This window comes from Apodemus sylvaticus, chromosome 6 (assembly GCF_947179515.1).
Source record: "Apodemus sylvaticus chromosome 6, mApoSyl1.1, whole genome shotgun sequence".
NCBI lineage: Eukaryota > Metazoa > Chordata > Mammalia > Rodentia > Muridae > Apodemus > Apodemus sylvaticus.
The window spans coordinates 87,902,488-87,928,014 of NC_067477.1; positions in this window are offsets into that span (position 1 = coordinate 87,902,488).

Sequence of the window (25,527 nt, forward strand, 5' to 3'; positions counted from 1 at the left end):
ATATAATATTGATATTGTATAACTAGCTGGGTAGTGCGTTACACTAATACCAGGAGTCAGGGAGCTCAGGTGGGAAGACCATGATTCCGGGCCAGTATGATATAGGCTGCATACTGAGTTCCAGATTCCTCTCTCTCTCTCTCTCTCTCTCTCTCTCTCTCTCTCTCTCTCTGTTTTTGTATGTATGTATGTATGTATGTATGTATGTATGTATGTATGTGTATATTTGTGAATACATTGCATAACTTCCTCTCATAAAACTTTGTCTGTGGTCTCTAACACCCTGACTTGTTTTACTCATATGAATTCTAATTTTGGTGGAAATCTATAGATATTAGGTTGTTGTCCTAAAAATTACCTGCATATTAAAGTTTAGACGTATTAACAAATTAAGTTCAATTGGATCAAGGACCTCCACATAAAGCCAGATACACTGAATCTATTAGAAGAGAAAGTGGGAAAGAGCCTTGAACACATTAGCACAGGGAAAAATTTCCTCAACAGAACACCAATAGCTTAGGATCTAAGATCAGTAATTGATAAATGGGACCTCATAAAATTGCAAAGCTTCTATAAAGCAAAGGATAATGTCAATAGAACAAAATGGCAACCTACAGATTAGGAAAGGATCTTTACTAACTCTCCATCTAAAAGAGGGCTAATATCTAATATATTCAAAGAACTCTAGAAGTTAGACTCCAGAAAACCAAATAACCCTATTAAAAATGAGGTACAGAGCTAAATGAAAAATTCTCAACTGAGGAATCTCAAATGGTTGATAAGCACCTTAAGAAATGCTCAACATCTTTAGTTATCAGGGAAAGGCAAATCAAAATGAACTGAGATTCCACCTGTAATAATAAAATCACTTGGAATATTTGAAACTGAATACTAATCATGTGATTGAGAGCATCTTGCTATAACATTTTCATAAAACTTGTTGCTTTGTATGTGTTGCATGCATAGATATTTGAGCACATATACGTACATGCGGAAGCCAGCCTGACATACTGTCAGGTTTCTTCCTCTGTTGCTTTCTTCCTTATTGCCTTGAAAACAGGATCTCTCCCTCCACAGGGAGGTTGTCATCTCCCTAGGCTGGCTGCCAGCGGGCTCTGAGGATCTGCCTTCTATCACCCCCAATGCAGGTGTGACAGATGTGTAGACAGCCATGCCAGGATTATATATCAGTGCTGGGAATGAGAACTCAGCCTCTCATTTGTATATGTATATGACGCTCAAACACAATAGCCATTTCTTCATCCCTACATGTGTTTTTATTTTTGATATTAATAACCTAAGTTTCAGAATCAATCATCTGTTTGCTATGAAGGGTTTAGAGCATCATAAGTCATAAATATATAGAAAATACTCATTGGGGAGTGAAGAGTTAAAAACGTAATAATCTCACAATCACAGTGAAGAGATAATGTTTTGAAGAATGTTTCTAAATGAGACTAAAAAGCACTGTAGACTGAGCTTTAAAGCAAGCTGTATGTAGTTACTTGTGCCTTCTGACAAACATTTGTCATACTTTGGAGATATGGCTCAGATGTACATTGGCATTCAACAAACAGATGGTCATGTTAACAGCTATCCTGGGGATGGGCTGGATTCAAGACACATGAAAGCTGTGGAAAGGGGCCTGGCAGAGTTCTTCTGTGAGTCTGCGAAGTCAATGCTAAACTATGCACTGAATCATAGGCTCTTGGATGGCCAATAAAGGCAGCTTACATCACAGACTTGGAATTACCAATGAGTATTAGATGTAATATCTAGAATCTATTTCTTTCTTTTCATTTGCTTAGTGCAGTAGGAATGTAGTGGGTTATTGAGTCTTACCCCTTCTTAAGCAAGGAGGTTTTAATATGTGGGTTCTTAAATTTTACCATCTAGAGCATTTGGGTAGATCTTTCTATAATAAAAAGACATTTTATGAGGATTAAAGCAAAAATGAACAATATCAAATGCAAGAATAGGCATTAAGATTCTAGACTAATGTCTCTGTCTATCCAGGGCTGCTAGAAGAAAGAAACCCGACTACTCTTCATAAAATAACTCCTATTACTTTCCACTGTTAGAAGTTCTGCTCATTTGTACACAGTAGAACTTTGTCTAAGAAAGACAACCTCTTTTTTCTTGTAAGTCATGATACCTCTTCTGAAGAGATGTAGAAATGTACAGAAATATATGGATTACTATTTATTAACTTCAATCCAACAGCCAGAACATCTTGTTATAGCTGGATACAACGTTGTGATCAATTTTCTAGAGCTAGTAAGTAATGTAGTATATACAGTATGGTGATCTGAAGGTGTAAATGATAAGTAATGTAAGTGAATACAAACACTTATTGTCATGCGTTGGGTAAGGAAGAGGAAATATTCAGGAAGTGCACTATGAGGGGGTTTTGTCATTGTCTGAACATCATGGAGTGTACTCTTGCAAGTTAAGATGGATAGGACATCATTAAGTGGTTCAGTCCTAAGGGACCAACATGGCATATGTGCTTTATTATTGAATGAACCATTGTTAGTGGCAATGACTGTGTTTGATTCTTTTGAGCATTATATCCAGGGTGATAGAGGGAAGCCCGTCAGAGTAGAGTATAAGGCTATGGCATGAAAATGAGATTTGTTTCAATTTAAGACTTAGGTCTGTCACTTTTAGTTTGATTGGCTTTAGCAACATTCTCTTCCTCCCCACCAGCATAATATTTTTATTATTTAGGGAACTCATATAATACACCCTGATCACACTAACTTCCCATCCCTCCCAGGTCCACTCCCCCATCCTTGCTCCCCTCACCCAAAATTCACCAAGTCCAATTTGCGTTGCCCATGCACTCAATGGAGAATGGTCATACTTCTAGAGGAAAGCTCCTTAATAATAACTGAGCCCATTCTCTTCTTTCACCCCTCCACTCCCATCAGAAACCATCAGCTGTGAAGCTATATTTCAGCATCTTTACCACAGTTTTAAAGGACTATCTTCAATAGCTTCCTGTCCGGACTGTTTCTTTTTCGGGGGGAGAGGAAAGGGGAATGGTTGTCTCTGAAGCGTTCAATGTCATCACTTATTCGCAGTTATGAGTCTGCAGTCATTGATAACACTGCAAAAGAAGCTTCCTTTCCCATAGTAGTTGCAGGCAGCATGGATCATAGACTTCCATATGATTTCCTGTGACAGCTCAGATTAAGGACCTCAACATGGCTCCCAGCAGCAGCAAGAACCACAGCCATCAATATAGCTTCCATAGCATTACATGGCATTGGGATCTTTGGAGGAGGCTGAGTCTGGAAAATGAACCTTTCTTTATCTCTGATATCTTGTTGCTCAGATTCAGAGTAATAGGGTAGTTGGACAGCAAGTCTTGGGGCAGTACCTGTATTAACTCCAGGCTGCTGTCCATGGGCAGCACCCTGGCCCCCAGCAGGCCATGTAGCAGCAGCAGCAGCAGCAGCAGCCTACTACCAGCTGGGCTTGTAGTTTGATTGGCAGCATAAGACTGATGGGTGGCAAAGCAGGCTTGGTCACAGCCAGAGCTTCCTGTCAAATCTCTAGTTCTACCTTTCACTACTTCTTAGCTGCTCTACCATGATGTTTTCCAATTCTATGAAACTATTTTTTTTTCATGTAGTAGTCAAGTTTATTGAGAGCATCAAACAGTATATACTCTGCTGGTAAAGAAGAGTGGATTGAGTAAGGTATACAATCGCAAGGACGAGCCCCACTGGGTTTTCCCATAGAGGCATCTGCTACAGCTGAAGGAGCACAAAAACACATCTATGAGACAATTTTTCAAAAGCATCTTCTCATAAAACATGCTTTTTGTTTTTTAAAAAAAGTTGTCCTGGAGCTACTGTATGCTCTACAGACTCACCCTCCACAGCTGCATCCTTCCTTGAAGCCCCAGTTAGTCTCTCGGGCTTTTACAAGTTAACCCCCAGGTCTGGTGGGTACTGGTGGTGGCCACCATCTTGAATCCTTCTCTTGTCAACATTCTATAAAAAGTAATTATGTTGCTGCTGGGGAGATGGCTCGATAAAGTACCTCAACTGATCTTGTAGAGGACCTGAGTTTGGTTCCCAGTGTCCATGTTGGGTGGCTCACAACTGGCTTCCATTCCTCACATGTAGACAATGTAAAAAATAATAAAAATAAATCTTAAAAATATTGTGTGTGTGTGTGTGTGTAGCTTATGTGTGTGTGTGTGTGTAGCTTATGTGTGTGTGTGTGTGTGTAGTTTGTGTGTATGTGTGTGTGTGTGTGTATGTGTGTGTGCGTGTATGTATAGTTTATGTGCATGTGTGTTTGGGCAGAGTTGATGTGCATGTGTGTGTGTAGAGGCCAGTGGAGGATGTTGAGTGTCCTGTTCGATTGCCCTCTCCTTTATTAAGACACGGTCTCCCTGAACCTGGAGGTAAGTTGGCAGCCAGAAAGAACAAGTGATCCTCCTGTCTCCACCCTCTACACTCTATCCCCCTCTTGGCTTTTTATGTCCCTCCTGGGATTTGAACTCAGGAGCTTATGTTTGTGCAGCAAGCATTCTTCCCCACTAAACCATCGCCCCAGCACTTTGTCAAATAGCTTTTTAATAATATAGTTATGAGCAGTATTGCTTGTTTTTATAATGCAAACTTAAAAATGCTTCAGATATGACCTGCAAGGGAAAGATAATTTGAAGCGATCCTATGATGAAAGCATGGTGTTATGGCAGGACTGTGTGTGCTGTGACATGCCCTGTGCTATTCCCAAGCCTCCCTGAAAGGAAAGCTAACTTATATATTTTTCAAAGAATTAGCCATACAACACCCCCAAATTAAGGCCACCAGTGGCTTTGCATTGAGTACATAAATATAATCAAATGATTGCCCCAAATCAGCTTTTCTCACATCTGACAATCATGTCATTGAACCTTGGCTCTGTGGTACTACATCAACTCTTTTGTACTACAGTCACTTGCTGTAGGAGGCATGGCCTCTGTTGGAGGCTCCAGGGACATAGGTTTAACCTTGGCTGGTTGACTCCCTCATGAGTCTCTGGTTCCCTGGGTTGAGATCCTTCTTTCCTGCTCTACGTAGCATTGCCTGCCAACTATGGTAACTTTCACCACTGCCTTCTGTGAGCCAGAGTCTGTGCTTGCCCTTTGTAATTGTAACCACGTTAGGCCTGAGTCCACAGCCACGTGGCTGGCTGTGATGTGGAACTCTTGGTCATCTCTCTCTTTGTTCAAGCAGTCTTCTGCCACATTCTCCTTTGTGCACCAGCAACAATAGCCTGAAAATGGGCACACTTGGAAGCTTCAAACTTAAAAACAATTGTTCTTTTTTATCTGTGTGCATATGTATGTGCACATTTGTACAGGTGCCTACCGAGGCTGGAAGCAGGAGTCAGGTTCCCTGGAAGTAGAGTTGCAGGTAATTGTGAGCTTCCTGTCCTCTGCAAAAGCAGTGTGTGGCTTTAATAGCTGAATCATTTCTCTAGCTGTGCCCAAATTCTTTTATGTAAGTTTTTGTTTGTTTGCTTGTTTTGAGCTGTTTATTCTATCTGGAAAAATTTTGCCCCATAAATATTTCTTCTTGGCAACTGATTACAGGCCATCTCTACATTGAACCTCCTACAATTTCTTCAGAAGATTTTCAATGTTCTGGTTTCCCATCTACCCTTCTCCTCTCCTAGGAACTATTTCCATGGTTTGCAAATGCTGTTTCAGGACAGTTTTCTTGTTATTAGTGGCCACAGGTGTCAGACTACACCAAGTTCTGTCTCTGAGGGACTAGGACTTTCTTATTCACTTTTGTAATTCTGAGAGAACCTAGATTATTGTAGGCCTCTGGCACTCACTGCAAATCAGTGGGATTTAAAAGAAACTGGGAACAAGATATGGCTAATCAACTACTTTTTTGTTTATTTGTTTTGTTTTTACTCTATAGTCTTGCCAGGCCTTGAACTGGCAGTTGTTTGGCCTCTGCCTTTCAAGTGTGTGGATTACCAATATGTGCTACCATGCCTACTTCTTCTTCTTCTTCTTTTTTTATTTTAAGCAGGAAATGTTCCCAATTTTATTTGTGGGTTTTCTGCATGTCCAGAGTCTTAGCCTCTGTCCCAGCCTCCAGGGGCGAGGTGAAGATATCTTGCTTGATGATTTTATTAAGTTTACTTTATTTTTATTTTATTTTTAATTGAATATTTTCTCCATTTACATTTCAAAAATTATACCCTTTCCTGGTTTCCTACCTCCCAGAAAACCCCCAACCCATTCTCCCACCCCCTGCCTCCAAGAATATGCCCCTCCACCTAACCCACTCCCACCTAACCCCCTCGATTTCCCCCCGCTGGGGCATCTATCGAGCCTTCATAGGACCAAGGACCACTCCTCCTACTGATACCCAACAAGGCATTCCTCTGCCACACTTTTGGCTGGAACCACATGTATCCCTTGATTGATGGTTTAGGCCCTGGGAGCCCTGGGGTGTCTGGTTGGTCAACATTGTTGTTCTTTCCATGGAGCTGCAAACCCCTTCAACTTCTCCAGTCCTCCCTCCAGCTCCTCCATTGGGGACCCCATGCTCAGTCTAATGGTTGTCTACTAGTATCTGTCTCTGTATCTGTAAAGCTCTGCCATGCCTACTTCTTAACCAATCAAAATTGATGGCTAATGTTACAAATGTTCATTATCTGGTTTAAGGTAGATATAATATTTTAAATCCTTATTTAGAATATTAGTTTTAAATATTTTGAGAGGGGGCTATTGGAGAGCAGCCTACTAGAAATACTACTACTTTGTAGTATAGGTATGAAATTTTAGGAGTTAATATCATGAGCTATAGAGATGGCTCAGTAGGTAAAGGGTGACTACCCGAGTTCAAGTTGGATATGGCATAGTGGAAAGAGAGACCCTCCTTGTTACATGCACAGTAAGTAAGTAAATACATAAAGAAACAAATACATGTCATTTAAATAAAATTTAATATTCATCCTCTTTTTTCTTTGAAAAATATAAACTTATTAAAAAGCTTATCTGCTTTCAAATATAAATGTATCGACAGAAAACTGAGTCCTCATGTCTTTATCTATTAATATTAATATGAATTATTACTTGAGAAATTATAAATTATTACTTGAGAAAACATCTTAGAACACTTTAAAGCTTTGAAACTGGAAATGGTCTCCCAAGGGAAGCTGGTGACAGTATTCTTTGTGGCCCTTTCCAAGTGAGTTAGCAGATTCTTGGCCTGCCGAGGTCTACTACTCCTAATTGGAAGTGTTTTGGCTTTGGCGTCCTTTGGAAGATCTCCCAAGCTTGGAGGGAAATAAACATACTCCAAGAATCAAGGCTCCTTTTAGAAATTCAATTTTAAATAATTTTTTTCAGGGATTCTGGCTCCAGCTCTTAAACATTCCCCCCTTTCTGGTTCTCAATCAATGTTACATGCCTTTCTTGTCAGCTTCCCAAACCAGCTTTTTCCTGGGCTCCTAAGGACTTGAAAGATTTTGGCAAGCTTAAGAGGAAAACTGGTGGGAGGAACTTACAAAGAGGATAAGTGAGAAATGATGTTTCCATCTCCCCATATTCTTGGCCCCAAATTGGTTTTCTATGTGGGAGGAGAAAATGCTGGCATTGTTTCAAGCACTCTACAGAAATTCAAAGGGCTGGACTCAGGGGCTGGGTACATTAAATCAAGAAATATGTAGCACGTGCTGGAGACATGGTCCATCTAGAACTTTAATAGCACAAGTTGTACTTTTTTTTTTTTTTTTTTTTATTATTATTCGATATAATTTATTTACATTTCAAATGATTTCCCCTTTTCTAGCCCCCCCACTCCCCGAAAGTCCCGCAAGCCCCCTTCTCTTCCCCTGTCCTCCCACCCACCCCTTCCCACTTCCCCGTTCTGGTTTTGCTGAATACTGTTTCACTGAGTCTTTCCAGAACCAGGGGCCACTCCTCCTTTCTTCTTGTACCTCATTTGATGTGTGGATTATGTTTTGGGTATTCCAGTTTTCTAGGTTAATATCCACTTATTAGTGAGTGCATACCATGATTCACCTTTTGAGTCTGGGTTACCTCACTTAGTATGATATTCTCTAGCTCCATCCATTTGCCTAAGAATTTCATGAATTCATTGTTTCTAATGGCTGAATAGTACTCCATTGTGTAGATATACCACATTTTTTGCATCCACTCTTCTGTTGAGGGATACCTGGGTTCTTTCCAGCATCTGGCAATTACAAATAGGGCTGCTATGAACATAGTAGAACATGTATCCTTATTACATGGTGGGGAGTCTTCTGGGTATATGCCCAGGAGTGGTATAGCAGGATCTTCTGGAAGTAAGGTGCCCAGTTTTCGGAGGAACCGCCAGACTGATTTCCAGAGTGGTTGTACCAATTTGCAACCCCACCAGCAGTGGAGGAGTGTTCCTCTTTCTCCACACCCTCTCCAACACCTGCTGTCTCCTGAATTTTTAATCTTAGCCATTCTGACTGGTGTAAGATGAAATCTTAGGGTTGTTTTGATTTGCATTTCCCTAATGACTAATGAAGTTGAGCATTTTTTAAGATGCTTCTCCGCCATCCGAAGTTCTTCAGGTGAAACATAATCCACACATCAAATGAGATACAAGAAGAAAGCAGGAGTGGTCCCTGGTTCTGGAAAGACTCAGTGAAACAGTATTTGGCAAAACCAGAACGGGGAACTGGGAAGGGGTGGGAGGGAGGACAGGGGAAGAGAAGGGGGCTTACGGGACTTTCGGGGAGTGGGGGGGGGGCTAGAAAAGGGGAAATCATTTGAAATGTAAATAAATTATATCAAATAAAAAAAAAAAAAAAAAAAAAAAAAAAGAACTCAAGAAGTTAGACTCCAGAAAACCAAACAACCCTATTAAAAAATGGGGTACAGAGTTAAACAAAGAATTCTCACCTGAAGTTGTACTTTTAATATGCTTGGTTCGGCTGTGGTGACATGACACTTGCAATGGTTAGTGGCAGTATGGCACATAAAAATAACTCTAAAATTCAACAGTTGGATGCTGAATGCATAACAGAAACAGTAAGAGGAGACCTTTGAGAATAGGAAGTTTTGTGGGATCCTCACAAGGATGATTCACTTTTAAACTTCTATGAAACAAACAGGAATGCATTGCAGAAGATGGATATTTGACTACATCTTGAAGAATTATGATAATACAATCTATGGAGGTGTGTGTATGTGAGTCTATGAGTCTGTGTGCTTGTGTGCCTGTGTGTGAAGTGTAGCCCAGTATGTCCTTAAATTTCAAAGAGTATCTGTCCCAGCCTCCTGAGTACTAGAATCACAGGCAAGGGTCACTGTTCCTGGCAATAAAAACTATTATGATTTGTCTGACCACAGTGTGCCCAACATGTGTTACATGCAATGCACACATTTCCTTTAGGCCAAACATTACAAAAAGTGGGCACCATATGATTTTTAAAAAAATCTATGTTTTGCATATGAAAAAAGCATAGCATTTACCTTTTTGAGGCTGGCTTATTTTGCTTAGCACAATGAGCTCCAGTTCCACCCATTTTCCTTCAAATGTCATGGTTTCATTTTTTTCTTTATATTTGTATAAAATACCATTAGGTTTATGTACTTATCCTATCTGTCTATCTGTCTGTCTGTAGACTTACATGTTGGTTAACTTTCATAGGAGCTATGAATAATACAGTAGTAAGTTGATAAGCATGCTGTGCAATCATTTCTGTGGTATGTTGACTTAGGGTCCTTCAGAATGACATGGAACAGTAGTATGGATCAATCTATTATTATTATTATTACTTTTTAAAGAAACTTCTATACTAAATTCCCACACAGTAGAATTCCTTTACTGGCTCTATCTTACCAGCTATGTCTTACCAGCTCTACCTTACCAGCCGGGTATATGGGCCCTTCTTTTTCCTATGTCCTTAGTGACATTTGTTGTTATCTGCTTTCTTGCTGATAGCCACTCAGGCTTGAATGAAATGGATTCTCAAAGAAGGTTTAATTTGCATGTTCTTGAAGTCTAAGGATGCAGACATTTTTCCAGTGTCCATTGGCCATTTATATTTCTTCTTTTAGAAAGTTTCTTCAGGTAACTTACTTATTTGTTTAGATGATTTATTTTGAGGGTTTATTGATATATTCTAGATATCAATACCCTGTCTTAAAATGCAGTTGGTAAAGTTTTTTTCCCCATTATGTATGTAGGGTGTCTCTTTACTCTGGTGATAATTTTATTTGCTATGCAGAATCTATCTATCTATCTATCTATCTATCTATCTATCTATCTATCAATCTATCTATCTATCTATCAATATACTATCTATCAATATACTATCTATTATTTATGTATTATCTATCATCTATTATATATCTTTCTATATATATCACTGATTATCTATATGTTTATCTATCTATCATCTATTTATCATATATATTTTGGCTCTCTATGTTTTTATTTGTGGATCTGTTGGTCCAAATACCTCTTCCAATTTTATTTTATGAATCATCTCATTGATGAGTCTGTTCTTAAAGACTCACTCACACCCTTATACCCCAGAGTAAACTGATATAATAGTGCTAACACCAAACTATATAAGACTGATAAACCCTATAAGATTTATATGCAAAACCATAAGACTTATAAACCATATAAAATTGATTAGAGCACAGTAACATATCACCGGAGATCACAGCACAGAAAATGACAGTTCTATGGAGCATGCGCTATGAAATTATGAGTTATCTAAGGTAAGTGTGCTAACAGTAGAGAGGAAGCAAGAGTGTGGAAATGGAGGAGAAGCAAAGCTAAAGAGAAGAGAGGAAAAAGCAGGAAGCCTTAGAACAGAAGGGGAAGGAACAAGCCATTAGGAAGATACACACATGTACACACATGTATACACACACACACACACACACACGAAAAAAAGAAAAATAACTACACTGAAAGATTTCCTAATAATCAAAAGCTAAACAAAAAATAGATAAAACAAGAAGAGGAATAAAAATAAAGGCAGAAGAGTTAAATAATGTCAAAGTTATGTCAGGGTGCCACTAACATGGCAGTAGGAGGGGAAAGAAAAGGAGAAAACATGGGAAACGTGGGGGGGGGGACCACAGAGGAGAAAATGGATTGGTCGATGATTTCTTTTTAAAGAAAACAAAGTTAGATTAATATATGAAAGGGAAGAGAGAATGAAAACATAATTGAATGAATGCAACAAAGTAGGCTATGGAGGTGCCTCTGCAATCCCTAAGATTTGGGTACTAAGCTCCAGCACCCATGTAAGAAGCAGGCATATTGACTTGGGTTTGTGTCCCCATCACTGGGGCTAGAGACAGGTGGATCATGAGAACCCTTTGCCCAGCCAGCTTATCCAGAACTGGGAGACTGGAGTTCAGTGGCGGACCTTGTCTCAATGCAACAAGGCAGAGTGTCAAAGAGGAAGACATCGATGTTCCGCTGTTGCTTCGGCATGCATGTGCAGGAGCACCTTCCCCTGCACACTCGTGTACATGTGCCACGTACACATATGCAATCTACACATATAACCACTCCACCAAAACAAAGTATACCAAAGGAAAAACAGCTACTAAGAGAAGAATAACAAGGAAAGCAAGGGAATCCTAAGGGCTAAAATAGATTTTAAAAAAAGGATGAAGTGTTTGGACAGGGTATGTTCTAGAACATCGGAGATCGCCAGTTATGTGCACAGAAGGGAGAGAGGGTGGATCAAACTTGTGGAATCTTGGGTTTCCTTTCACATTAAACATTAGTCACTAATTTACAGAGCTACTATCATATGATTTATTGATAGTTATCATTTGCTAGCCTAGAAGATCCATGGGAATGACTTGACCTCAGTTTATCTGCTTCTGTACATCTTTTCTTTGTTTGACAGAGTTTAGTGTCTTGAAAGTACTAATAGTTGTTCCTGGACTATAATTGAGAAACTGAGAGTCTAGAGAGATGTCCCTGGGGGCACAGGAGCTTGCCACCAGGCCCAATGACCCAAGCTTGAGCTCCAGGCTCCACAGGGCAGGAGAGCCAATTTTTACAAGTTATCTTCTGATCTTCATAAGCATGCCATGGCATGTGTGAATGTACACATGCATAAACTCAGTGTGCATATACACACATATACGCATGCATACCTATACAATAAAGAAATGTGTCAAAATGTATAAAATGATTAAAGAACCAGGATTACAGGGTTAAGTATATCTGTTTATATACTTGCAAACATAGAATCTCTTGTGGTATGATGCTCTACAGGAGTGGATATGAGTCACATGTTTGGAGAAAAATGACAAGGGTAGGTCAAGAGAGTAAACGTGAGGAAGTTCACAGGGGTATAAACAGAAGGGAGGCTTAGCTGTGTGGTGATAAAAAACAAAAAGCTAAAACAGCCAGGTGGGGCCCATATGTAAAACTCTAATAGCCTCAAGACTTCACTACTATTTCATTTAATAGAAAGTAATTGAAGATAAAAAAAAATTACCTTTATTGTCTTTAAAAGTAAATGTGTGCATGTGTTTGTGTGGGTGCGTGCATGTGAGTGAAGGTGCCCAGGAATCCTAGAGACACCCCAAAGCTGAGGTTACAGGTGGTTATGGAGCTCCCCAATGTGAGTGGTGGAAACTAAACTCAGATCTCCTGCAAGAGCAGCACATACTTTTATCCATGCCATCTCCCAGGAGATATTTTTAATAATAGAAACATACGCTCAACAGTGTGTTTTAGGAAACCTCTGGCAGCATCTGTGAAACAGTGGTTTCAAGGAGGGACAGCTGAAAGCTGAGAGGCGTAGCAGGAAGTAACAGGCACATGGCTACAGACAACTGGAGCTCTCTATCCATAGACTTGGGTCCTCCATCAGATCAGTAGTGAGGGTAGTAACAGAGGCACACAACAGACCATTTAAAAGAGAATCTTTAGGTCTTTATGATATGATATGAACACAAAGAAAGAGACTTTAGATAAAATGTCTTATGGTAAGTCTGTGCAACTGGGCACATGGAGAGCTTTGGGAAAGCAGAATACTAGTTGGAGCAGAAATGAAATTTAAACCCATCACCACCCGGATTATGAACGACGCATCCAATCGAACACAGGGTAGAATGATGGAGCCAGTGCCCAGAGGAGCCCCTCATAATTGGAATCAACAGTGTGTGCCCTGCTGTGCCTGGTTTCTTTTCTCAGTAGTATGCCTGGAAAACATATCTTTTGTAATTTGACCCATGAGTATTTCAGAAAGAATTACTTAATTTTAACAAATTTTGAAGTCTTCTATTCTTTCTGTTATTGATTTAACTTAATCCTGCTGAAGTCAGAGAACATTCTTGGTATTACTTCAGTGCTCTGAAATTTGTTGAGACTTGCTTTATGGCCTAGGGTATTTTCTATTTTGGTAAATGTTCCTACACTGGAAGGTCAAGCACAGCGTTCAATAAGTGTCAGTCAGGTGATTTGCTCCTCCCATTGCTCTGACAAGTCCTCTCAGATGCTTTTTGTAATTGCTTATACAGTCACAGAGAGTATATTTCCCTCTGCTTTCAACTTACTTAGTTCTGCTAATCTCTATGTATCATCTATCTATCTATCTATCTATCTATCTATCTATCTATCTATCTATCAATCTATCTATCTATGTACCTATCACCTATCCATCAATCATCTCTCTCTTGCCTTATTAGATTATGAAAATTTCTTTTTTTAATTTTTTTATTCGATATAATTTATTTACATTTCAAATGATTTCCCCTTTTCTAGCCCCCCACTCTCCGAAAGTCCCGTAAGCCCCCTTCTCTTCCCCTGTCCTCCCACTCACCCTTCCCACTTCCCCATTCTGGTTTTGCCGAATACTGCTTTACTGAGTCTTTCCAGAACCAGGGGCCACTCCTCCTTTCTTCTTGTACCTCATTTGATGTGTGGATTATGTTTTGGGTATTCCAGTTTTCTAGGTTAATATCCACTTATTAGTGAGTGCATACCATGATTCACCTTTTGAGTCTGGGTTACCTCACTTAGTATGATGTTCTCTAGCTCCATCCATTTGCCTAAGAATTTCATGAATTCATTGTTTCTAATGGCTGAATAGTACTCCATTGTGTAGATATACCACATTTTTTGCATCCACTCTTCTGTTGAGGGATACCTGGGTTCTTTCCAGCATCTGGCAATTATAAATAGGGCTGCTCTGAACATAGTAGAGCATGTATCCTTATTACATGGTGGGGAATCCTCTGGGTATATGCCCAGGAGTGGTATAGCAGGATCTTCTGGAAGTGAGGTGCCCAGTTTTCGGAGGAACCGCCAGACTGCTTTCCAGAGTGGTTGTACCAATTTGCAACCCCACCAGCAGTGGAGGAGTGTTCCTCTTTCTCCACACCCTCTCCAACACCTGCTGTCTCCTGAATTTTTAATCTTAGCCATTCTGACCGGTGTAAGATGATTGGTACAGTGACAGGCAGGAGGATCAATGGAACAGGATTGAAGATCCAGAAATGAACCCACACACCTATGGCCACTTGATCCTCGACAAAGACGCTGAAAACATCCAATGGAAAAAAGATAGCCTTTTCAACAAATGGTGCTGGTTCAACTGGAAGCCAGCATGCAGAAGAATGCGAATTGATCCATCCTTGTCTCCTTGTACTAAGCTCAAATCCAAATGGATCAAGGACCTCCACATAAAGCCAGACACTCTGAAGCTAATAAAAAAGAAACTGGGGAAGACCCTTGAGGACATCGGTACAGGGAGAAAGTTTCTGAACAGAACACCAATAGTGTATGCTCTAAGAGCAAGAATTGACAAATGGGACCTCATAAAATTACAAAGTTTCCGTAAGGCAAAGGACACCATCAAGAGGAAAAATCGGCAACCAACAAATTGGGAAAAGATCTTCACCAATCCTACATCAGATAGAGGGCTAATATCCAATATATATAAAGAACACAAGAAGTTAGACTCCAGAAGACCGAACAACCCTATTAAAAAATGGGGTACAGAGTTAAACAAAGAATTCTCACCTGAAGAATTTCATATGGTGGAGAAGCATCTTAAAAAATGCTCAACTTCATTAGTCATTAGGGAAATGCAAATCAAAACAACCCTAAGATTTCATCTTACACCAGTCAGAATGGCTAAGATTAAAAATTCAGGAGACAGCAGGTGTTGGAGAGGGTGTGGAGAAAGAGGAACACTCCTCCACTGCTGGTGGGGTTGCAAATTGGTACAACCACTCTGGAAATCAGTCTGGCGGTTCCTCCGAAAACTGGGCACCTCACTTCCAGAAGATCCTGCTATACCACTCCTGGGCATATACCCAGAGGACTCCCCACCATGTAATAAGGATACATGCTCTACTATGTTCATAGCAGCCCTATTTATAATTGCCAGATGCTGGAAAGAACCCAGGTATCCCTCAACAGAAGAGTGGATGCAAAAAAATGTGGTATATCTACACAATGGAGTACTATTCAGCCATTAGAAACAATGAATTCATGAAATTCTTAGGCAAATGGATGGAGCTAGAGAACATCATACTAAGTGAGGTAACCCAGACTCAAAAGGTGAATCATGGTATGCACTCACTAATAAGTGGTTATTAACCTAGAAAACTGGAATACCCAAAACATAATCCACACATCAAATGAGGTACAAGAAGAAAGGAGGAGTGGCCCCTGGTTCTGGAAAGACTCAGTGAAACAGTATTCGGCTAAACCAGAACGGGGAAGTGGGAAGGGGTGGGTGGGAGGACAGGGAAAGAGAAGGGGGCTTACAGGACTTTCAGGGAGTGTGGGGCTAGAAAAGGGGAAATCATTTGAAATGTAAATATATTTTATCGAATAAAAAAAATTAAAAAAAAAGAATATTCACTACTTTTCCAAGAGGAAATGGTTCAATTTCCAGCACCCAATATGGCGAACAAATACTAACTTCAGTTCAGTGGATCATGCTGCCCTCCTCTGACCTTTGTGGATATGAGGCATGTATGTGATACACAGATGTACACACAGACAAAATGCCTATATACATTAAAATACAATTAAAAGTGAAAGAAACATCAGATTTAACTAATATTGTTTAAAAAATTTAGCTGTCGAGAGTATAATCTTTTCAATGGAAAACATATAATAAACCTAAAACCTAGCATACTCTTTTGGGGAGGATTTCAATACGTTATTAACATCCATCTCCTTTTGAAAATGATACCTTGGCATCTGATTTCTAAACCTTCTTCTCATTTCACTTACGTAGGACTGCCCAAGTTCCTTTTGTCCCAGGCAGGACATTCTTGTATTTGTATCCCTAATAGGATGAATGATGAATGGTCTATTACAACTCTTTCCTGTATCCCTGTGCGTCAGGGATAGAAACTGAATCCTTCTGGAATGGTACTTAGTTGGTTCATTTTAATTTTCTCTTGTCCCAACCTCTCAATGAGAAATTGTTTTCTATTTATACACAGAATGCAAAAATGTATGGTTAAAAATTTTAATTTGGCTGCCCAAAAGAACTGTTTGTTTCCACAATGAAAAAGAAAAACACTGGGCAAGATTATTTCTAACATGGACCAAATACCAAGTCACAGCTTGGTCCTTAAAAAAATAAGAATCATTCAGTACAGAATACCACACTTGGCCTGTGCAGGTAATCTCTTACCCAGGTTCATACAAGGGGACACTGTCAATGGCCTCATTGTATCCACTCCTTCTAAGAGGCACTGCCCAAGACCACATATATATGTGTTGCTACTGGGAACCCAACAGATGCTAGTCATCTCAATTTGATGCTCTGCTATCTCTTTTGATAAAGAGGAAATTCAAATTTTCCCTTTTGATTTAACAAAGTCAAATCAGCTTAGCCTACTTGAGGTTGGTGAAATGTATAGAAGGCACACAAAATCTTGGAGGGGCAAGTAAATCATTGTTCTCTGAGTATGGGTCTGGATGTAGGAATGTAGGTCATGCAAGTGTTTAAGTTTGGGAAAGGAGAGCCTCCTCTTTGTAAATATGAAGGCAAAAGAGAACACTTTTTGAGTGTATTCACTCTGATGGAAAATTCAGTTGTTTATTGACACCCTCTTCCTCCTCCCCCTCTTCTTCCTCCCCCTTTTCTTCCTCCTCCCCCTTTTCTCCTCCTCTTCTTCCTCTTCCTCCATTTCCTCCTCCTCCTCCTTATTCTTTCTTCTTCCTTCCCTTCCTTCTCCCTCTCCTCAAGGCAGCATCTCATATGACCCAGTCTGGCATCATCGTACCCACTATGTAGCTAATGATGACTTTGAATATTTGGTCTTCGCATTCTCATCTCCAAAATGTTGAGATTATAGATATGTGATACTGTATGGGCTCAGCTTGACTAGTGCTGGTAATTGAGGCCAGGGGTTTGTGCACACTAGACCAACACTCACCAGTTGAGCTAGTCTGATGGTCTCGGCCGTTGTAATGAATGGAAGACTACCAGCAGAGCATTTGCTTGTGGTTTCTATATTGACAGTAGCTTAAGAATAGTAGAAGTGATATGTATAAGTTTAGGTAATGAACAAGCATCACTTACAGATAATAGAGCTCATCTCCACGTTTCTGTTTTTCCTTTATGAAAATTAAAAAAAAAAGATAAGAAGAGTAAAAAGAAAATACAGGAAAGAGTAGCGGGCCTTCATTAGTCTATTCTCATTCCGGCCTCCAGGAGTATGACATCTTCTGTGGTTCATCTATTCAGGCCATTTTTATAATTTCTGCAACTAACCCAATATACCTCTGTCTTGTCAACAATTTGATATTAGTTAAATAGGTGGTCTAAATTATCTAAGGTAACGCATTCAGTTTAGTAGGCACAACTTTGAAAGTCTGAATTTAACAGATGCTTTTTATTAAAATATGAATTATCAAAATTTTAGGTAAGAAACTAACACAAATCTTATAGCAATTAACATAAAAGATGTGGGAAAGAAGACGAAAACATTGCTTAAAGTTCCACCAGGGCCAGGTGGTTTTTACCTTTGAATTTTGTTTGCAAAATTAAAAACAATAAATTTCCTATATTACTGCACCTTTTTAGGCTACAGGAAAAACTAGAAAGTTCTTTTATTAATTTTAAGACATTTGTAAAAGAAATAAAGTCAGAAAATTAATAAAAGCTCTATTTTTGCAGAAATTACCAACCTAAGATATTCTATCTTAAAACTTTCGCATTAATGTAAGAGTTTGATGAGTTGCGTGCTATCATACAGATGTGCAAAAATAAGTAGGCTTTATTTATTAGCAGTAGGCACCCAGAAAGAGAAGATAAAAAGCATTCTGCTAAAATATTGACAAATAGTGAATAAGTATATTATATTTAGCAAGACAGTTGCAGAATGTGCAGGAAGTAAAGCACTCTACAGGCCAGTCCTGGCTCTTTAAAGAATCAAGGGAGTGTGAGTGATGGGGCTCTTCTTCCTCAGGCTCAGGGAAAGGCTGCCCATTTTCGCTTGACATTTAATCCTGAAAGGAGAGGAAGGAGGTCACATATCAAGGAAAAGGAAGAAGAGAGAGGCAGAGGAGGGAGAGGGAGGAAGAAAGAGGAGAGGGAGGAGGAGAAAGAGAGAGGAAGGAGAATGGACAGAGAGGAGAAGGTGGAGGAGGAGGAGGAGGAAGAGGAGGAGGAGGAGGAGGAGGACTATTACTAGCACAGATGCTTTCATTGGAGTTACTGCAAACCTTCTGACATTATTGCATAGCCCATGCCTGCCAAGCTCTGCCTAGTTTAGTTAGCTACTCTTCCCTTCTTTAGAGTGAGCAGAAACGGGGATTAGAGAGATGTCAGAAGCCTTCCACTTACCTTTCTTTAAAAGGAGGCTTAAAGGAAGACATTCCCCCTTCTCCAGACTACCAATACCTTGCCTAGTTGTTCCCAGTACTGCCAAAAGTAGTGGAGTTGTCATTTCATAAAGATGATAGCCACTAGACAGTCTTAGGCAATGTTCAAATTGTCTACAGATCAAAAAGAAAGTGCACTTTCTAATGTTGCTCTAGCTTTAATCGATTCATCTTTTCTTAAAATTAGGAATTTGCTTTATTTACATTTCAAATGCTATCCCCTTTCCTCATTTCCCCTCCAAAAACCCCCTCCCCCTGCTTATCAACCCCCTTCCCACTTTCCTGTCCTGGCATTCTCCCACACTGGAGCATAATCGATTCATCTTAAATGACCGATTTCAATCATGTCAAACAAAGAATTTGAGAGTGATTTTGGAATGCTGCTTATGAAATTTCCATTGGGTTATCCTGAGACTTCTTATAGCCATATGGGAGTTAAATGCAATTATTATTGTCTACATTGTTTCGATTCAAAACATGGCTGTGGGGCTGGAGAAATGGCTCCGCAGTTAAGAGTACAGGCTGTCCTTGCAGAGGGCCTAGGTTTTGCTTCCTAGCAAACAACTGGTAGACTTTCTAGTCTACACACTGGCTCTGAAAGCTGTGAAGACTGCAATCGTCTGGAGCAGTTACAAGACCTAGTGTTAATGCTAAAGAAAATGTTTTGACTTTATTTCTTTAAAGATTTGTTTTATTTCATATGTATGAATCATTTGCCTGCATGCAATGTCTGCAGAGTCCAGGAAAAGGCATTGGATTCTCTGAAACTGGAAAGTCAATTACATCTGAGTGCACGCAGATTAGTGTTAATGCTATTTTTACCCGGTGTTCGTATGCACACACATGTGTAAATGTTTACTTTGTCCTTATTGAGTTTCTGGAACGTTTTTCAGCACTAGAGACTGACAAATTAATAAATGTCTGTATCGATATTTGTAAGGACTAAATGAATGGCTTGGTGTAGCTCACTTGCTCTGATTGGGTAAATAAAGAGAAAGGTAGTTCTGTGTGTTTCTGCCACCAAAGCCATAGACCTGGAAACGTCCATATGTTTCTCCTCTGTTTATGTCCTCTTTTCTGTGTTTACTGTGCTCCTTACCCTCTTTGCTTTGACTGTCATGGTAGGTCATACATGATGTTTGTTGTCTCTCTTCTATGATACATGGCTGACTGTCACTTCTTGCCTAATAGAAATCATCAATGAGTTCCTTATCTAGCCATTCTAAGAGATTCCGAGTCTCAGGAGATTAGGTTTCCCATCTCTCAGCAGTCGAGATGCCCGTCCCTCACTCTCCACACTCCACTAACCTGGTGAAGCACTTCTTTTTAGTTTTTTTCCATCCTTTCTTCTTTCTCCATATACTTCTACTGCCTGTTCCGGTCTCTCAACATTAGACACTTGTGTTCTTATCAACAATCTCTTATGTAAATTCTTCCAGATTCCACTGTTTTACCAAGACATCAACTAGATCGGCCTTATGAAACCTGAGCTAGATGCTGCCTTTGAAGAGAAACCACAGCAGCATGCGGCACCTCCCTCTAGTAGGTCCTAGCATCCACAGGAGGAGGCCATGTTTTTCCTATGGCACACTTAGCAGTAGAAGACCTGGCTCTGCCTGATTTTCTGCCTCAGGTTTGTGGTTCCGTTGCCTCTCAGCCCTGCCAATGGCCCTGAATGACCAGAGAGCTTCAGAAGACTTGGATCTGCTTATGTGTCCTGTCACAGTATTATGTCGTCAGCTGAGAAGTCCCATTCTTGTGATTTTGCTTCTATGTTCAATACTTCTAGTAGTTTTGAAGCTTGTCTTGCTTTTCTCCAAAACCCTTTATTTTATTAATGTTCATGGATATGAATATCTATCTATCTCACATCTCACATTTCACATCTCACATATCACATAGTATATAGTATATAGATTATGGTATATGGTATATGGTATATAGTATATAGATATAGTACGTGGTATGCGGTACACAGTACGTGGTACATGGTACATAGTATATAGTGTATAGTATATAGTGTATAGTGTATTGCATATAGCGTATAGCCTATAGTGTATAGCGTATAGTGTATAGTGTATAGCGTATAGTGTATAGTGTATAGCATATGGTATATGGCATATAGCATATGGTATATGGCATATGGTATATGGTATATGGCATATGGCATATGGCATATGGCATATGGTATATGGTATATGGCATATGGCATATGGCATATGGCATATGGTATATGGTATATGGTATAGTGTATAGTATATAGTATATAGTATATAGTATATAGTATATAGTATATAGTATATAGTATATAGTATATAGTATATAGTATATAGTATATAGTATATAGTATATAGTATATAGTATATAGTGATGGGGTACCACATGCTGTTTCTGTACATGAAGATGTAGAGAAATCAGATGAAGTCCATCTTCTCTAATGCATACTAGTGTTGATGGTGACAACATTCACAATCCTTTCTTCTAGTTTTTTGAGATCTGTAGTCCACAGCTGCTGGGGACCAGTGCCCCACAGTGCAGCTGCAGCCAGAGCAGAGCTCTTACTGCTAACTGCAATGTAGCAATGTAATTGGCTAATGGTGAGTCCTTGTACAGACCGACTTCCAGAACCCTGACTAAGGGTGAGAAGAGAATGGACAAAGGACATGGATACAAATACCGCGATTGGGTGGCCTGGGCTCTTAGATGGAGAAGGGCAGAATGCTGGAAGCAGAGCGTTTATCATATACAGTTGAAACAGGAGGTGGAGCTACTACATACAGATAAACAAGGAAGAGGTTTTAGCTTATCTCTTAGGAGCAGTCTCTGTAGGGGAGCTATCTTCAGACTGTAAACATCCTGGGGGGGGGGAACTATGGTAGGCATTTTGTGTACACACTGCTGACATTTGCGCGTAGACCTGAGGAAGGCTTTGCCACCCCGCTGAGCCTCACCCAGGGAAGGCTTGGCCTAGGATACTGAGGCACTGTGGTCCTTGACATGATCATGACCATATCAACAATACATATTTGCTTAGGCTTTCACATGCTCCCTACAGACCAGACTTCATGTAGTCCTCCCACCGTGTCCCTAGAACCCAGTGCCACCATTCTGCCCAAAATTTCTGTGGGCTCACACACGAGTGAGCTCCCACAGAAAGAGTTTCTAGAATGCTTTCCCTAAACTCCCTCCATTCTCATATTGGGTATGATGGATATCCCGTATTTCCATAGCTCCAGTGGTCCATTTGGCTGCACTGAATTTCAATTGTCTACTCAATCAACGTTAAAATAAAAAGATAGCTAGATAGAGAGATAGAGATAGTGAGAGAGACAGAGACATACATACACACACACACACACACACACACACACACACACACACACACACACACGGGGTGGGGGTGGGGGAGATTTTTGGACTCTATTCTCTCCTTCCATGATAGGACCTCAGGGATTAAATGTTGCTCATCAGGCTTGGTTGGTAAATGCCTTTACCCACTATAAGCCATCTCTCTAGCGAAACCTCATTTTGTTCACCATATTAGCCTGCATGAGGTACAGCAAGTCTCTGTGAGGACCCCTCAAAGGGTGTCTGTCTGATCTGAATCCCTACGGAGCCAAATGCAGGCTGGCCAAATGGGAGTGTGGTGACTCTAGACAAATTTTGTTGGAGCTTGTGTGTGTGTGTGTGTGTGTGTGTGTGTGTGTGTTATTGTTTTATGAGACTAAAAACAAAACAAAACAAAAAGGTAGTTCAAGATTGAGTCAGAATAACTTGTTCTCTAAACACTGGGATATATCACAGATTAGCTTTGTTTAGTAGTATAACTTATTTAATTTTACTGCAGCATTTTGCTTCCAAAGTAACCACATATGTTTGGACAATGTTTCACTGCATGACAGACAGCATCTGCAGCCTTGACATTGACTTCGGCGTGATGATCAGTGGAACCAGAGTGAATATATATATATATATATATATATATATATATATATATATATATATATATATACACACACACACACACACGTATATATATAATGTTCAATAGGCAGGCAAAAGAATAGTCTGAGAACAGATTTACTGCTGTTTAAACGATGGTTCTTGCTAAAATTACTTTTGATGAATCAGCCACTTTTTAAGACTTCACCACATGGCCAGTGAAGCCCTGGGCCCCTGGATCTGTTGTACAATTAATGTAAACTTAGGAAACTTGTTTTGTGTTGATCCAAATTTAAGTTGCTTTTAGTCACAGGATTTCTGTAAATACAAACTTTTTCAGAAGAGGCTTTGTATTTACTTTTTGATCCAACTTGGTGTGTTTATTTAATCTGCTGTGACTCAGCTTTCTGGCTGCTTTTAGAGCCTGGGGTGTGTGTTCTCATGATGCTGAGAAGGCTGGTGGCTTTGATCTGAACTGCAGGCACTCAGAGTAAGGGCAGTCTCCTTTACAAACTCTTCTTCTGAACTTCTCTCTTTTATGAAGGTGTACAAAGAATAGTATAGAATTTAAGGCTGATTCTAGTAAAGATGCTTCATACTTACATTATCATCATCATCATCATCGTCATCGTCATCGTCATCGTCATCATCATAATCATCATGGAAAAGACATAGTTCAGGGACCGACTGGCATCCATGTTGTCTGTCTTCTCTTATTTCTCTAGTGCATAGCTTAGAGGGAATACAAAGGAAGGAGTTGGTTCAAGAGGTCACAAAATGCAGTTGTGTGGATAGATGATTTCATGACGATATTAACTTCTCAGAAGCTCAAAGAGGAGGAAGACCATACTGTCTTTAAACTTGACTTGTGCTGTGTGTTCTGAGTCACCAGCCCTCAATCTCAGTTGGGATTGCCATTTGCCCACTCTACAAGCCTTATCTGTTACCACTATGCCTTCCCCTTGCTTTGGAGAGTCCCCTCTAATTTTGTGATGGCTCCCTGGACTGTGGCTACTTATGCTCCTGATCCATTGGAAGTCCTGGTTGCTTCAGGGTCATCTAGCTTTCCACGGTGCACTCAGCTCATACTTGCCACCAGAAGCTGGCTGTGTCCCTTTGCTTCTTTCCAGTGTAAATTCTTGGCGTTTTGGGTTTCAAGCAAGGCTTCTGAAGAAGTGTGAAGGGCCATTCATGAGCTCCATCCCTTGTCATCAGTGATGGCTAGCAATACAAGTAAGACTTCCTGATAAGCTTGACTGCCATTATCTGGGATTCCAACACAACCAAGGGGTTTAATGGTTTCATGGAAATTGGCTTTGTTACAAGCTTAAACTCAGATTCCATTTAATATTGAAAATTACAGAACCAAGTAGCATAAACCCTCCATGTTGGGGGAGACCAAAAAGTTGCTTCTTCCGTCTATGTACATGCTGTCTACTTGACTTCTCAGGGACCTGGAGGACTCACTACTCTTGAGGTTGCCCCTGCTGCATTTGGACAGGTCTATCTAACAGAAATTTCTTTTCTTGGTGAGCTGATATTTTTTCTCTTTTTATTGCTGGCATCTGAGACAGCCCATCTTCATTTCTACTTTGAATCTCTGCAAGAGAGGCTCATTGGCCCGCAGTCTGAGGGCAGACATCCCATTCCCGCTTCCTTCCGTTCCACTGCTGTGTTCTTACAGCCAGTTTGAGAAGTGATTCCCTAATTAATAGTCTGCATCTAGTATCTGAAACAGGAGTTGTTCATGTCTAGGGACAAGGCCTTATCACTGCTCTCCTTGTGATTGCTTCTGAAATTAGATCCTCAAAAATTCAAAACATTCTTGAGTATGTAGTGGCAGAACAATATTACATGGAAATTGTGATATACTGTTTTCAAGTTTTAAATATTAATTCTCCTCTGGCCCATTTTATGTTTATGCGGTAAGTATTCCATTCATCTTACCAGCATATGGTACTTAACCATGCTATATTTTGTCTTCTGAGAAGGAACAATTATTTTCTCTAGTTTCTGGGAGTAATATGTTCACTCTCCCCTTTGAGTTCACACATCCTCTGTGCTTTGCAAATGAACCTTTCATACCACCATCAAAGCATAGATGGCCAAGAAGACAGAGTGATATCCCTGGAACTGTTCTGGACATCCCATTTCCAATGCCCATCTTTTAACTGGGATGCCTCATGGTTATCCAATCACCCGACATTTTACCTGATTGTAGAAATATTGAACCATGTTTCCCAGTTTTTCTTAAACACTATTATGAACCATATTGATAAAACTCTTGATGAAAAAATCCATAGAATAACCATCTTTATTAAAGCAAAAAAAAAAAAAAGTGAAGATAACTCTGTACAACTGCAAATATCCAGGGCATCGAGATACTCATGTCTTACTTTTCCATTTTTAGAAGCTTCCAATCACCTGTGCTGGAACTTGTTATACAGACTCACAATTTCTAAAGTAGACCCTTGTGGGAAGTTGTTCTAGTGGTATGGAGGGTGAGGGCGATGGAGGCACAAAGACTTATCTGGGAAGAAGACTTTAGAGACCAGCATCAGAGTGCATGTCTAGTTTAATTCAGTTTTAATTGGAATATATATAGTCCAATCAGCTAAGGACACATTGCACTATCATCCAATAATCCTGAATGATGTATGACTGTATCCTGTGAAGGTGTAGTACATGAGAAACAGCTGTGCTATCATCC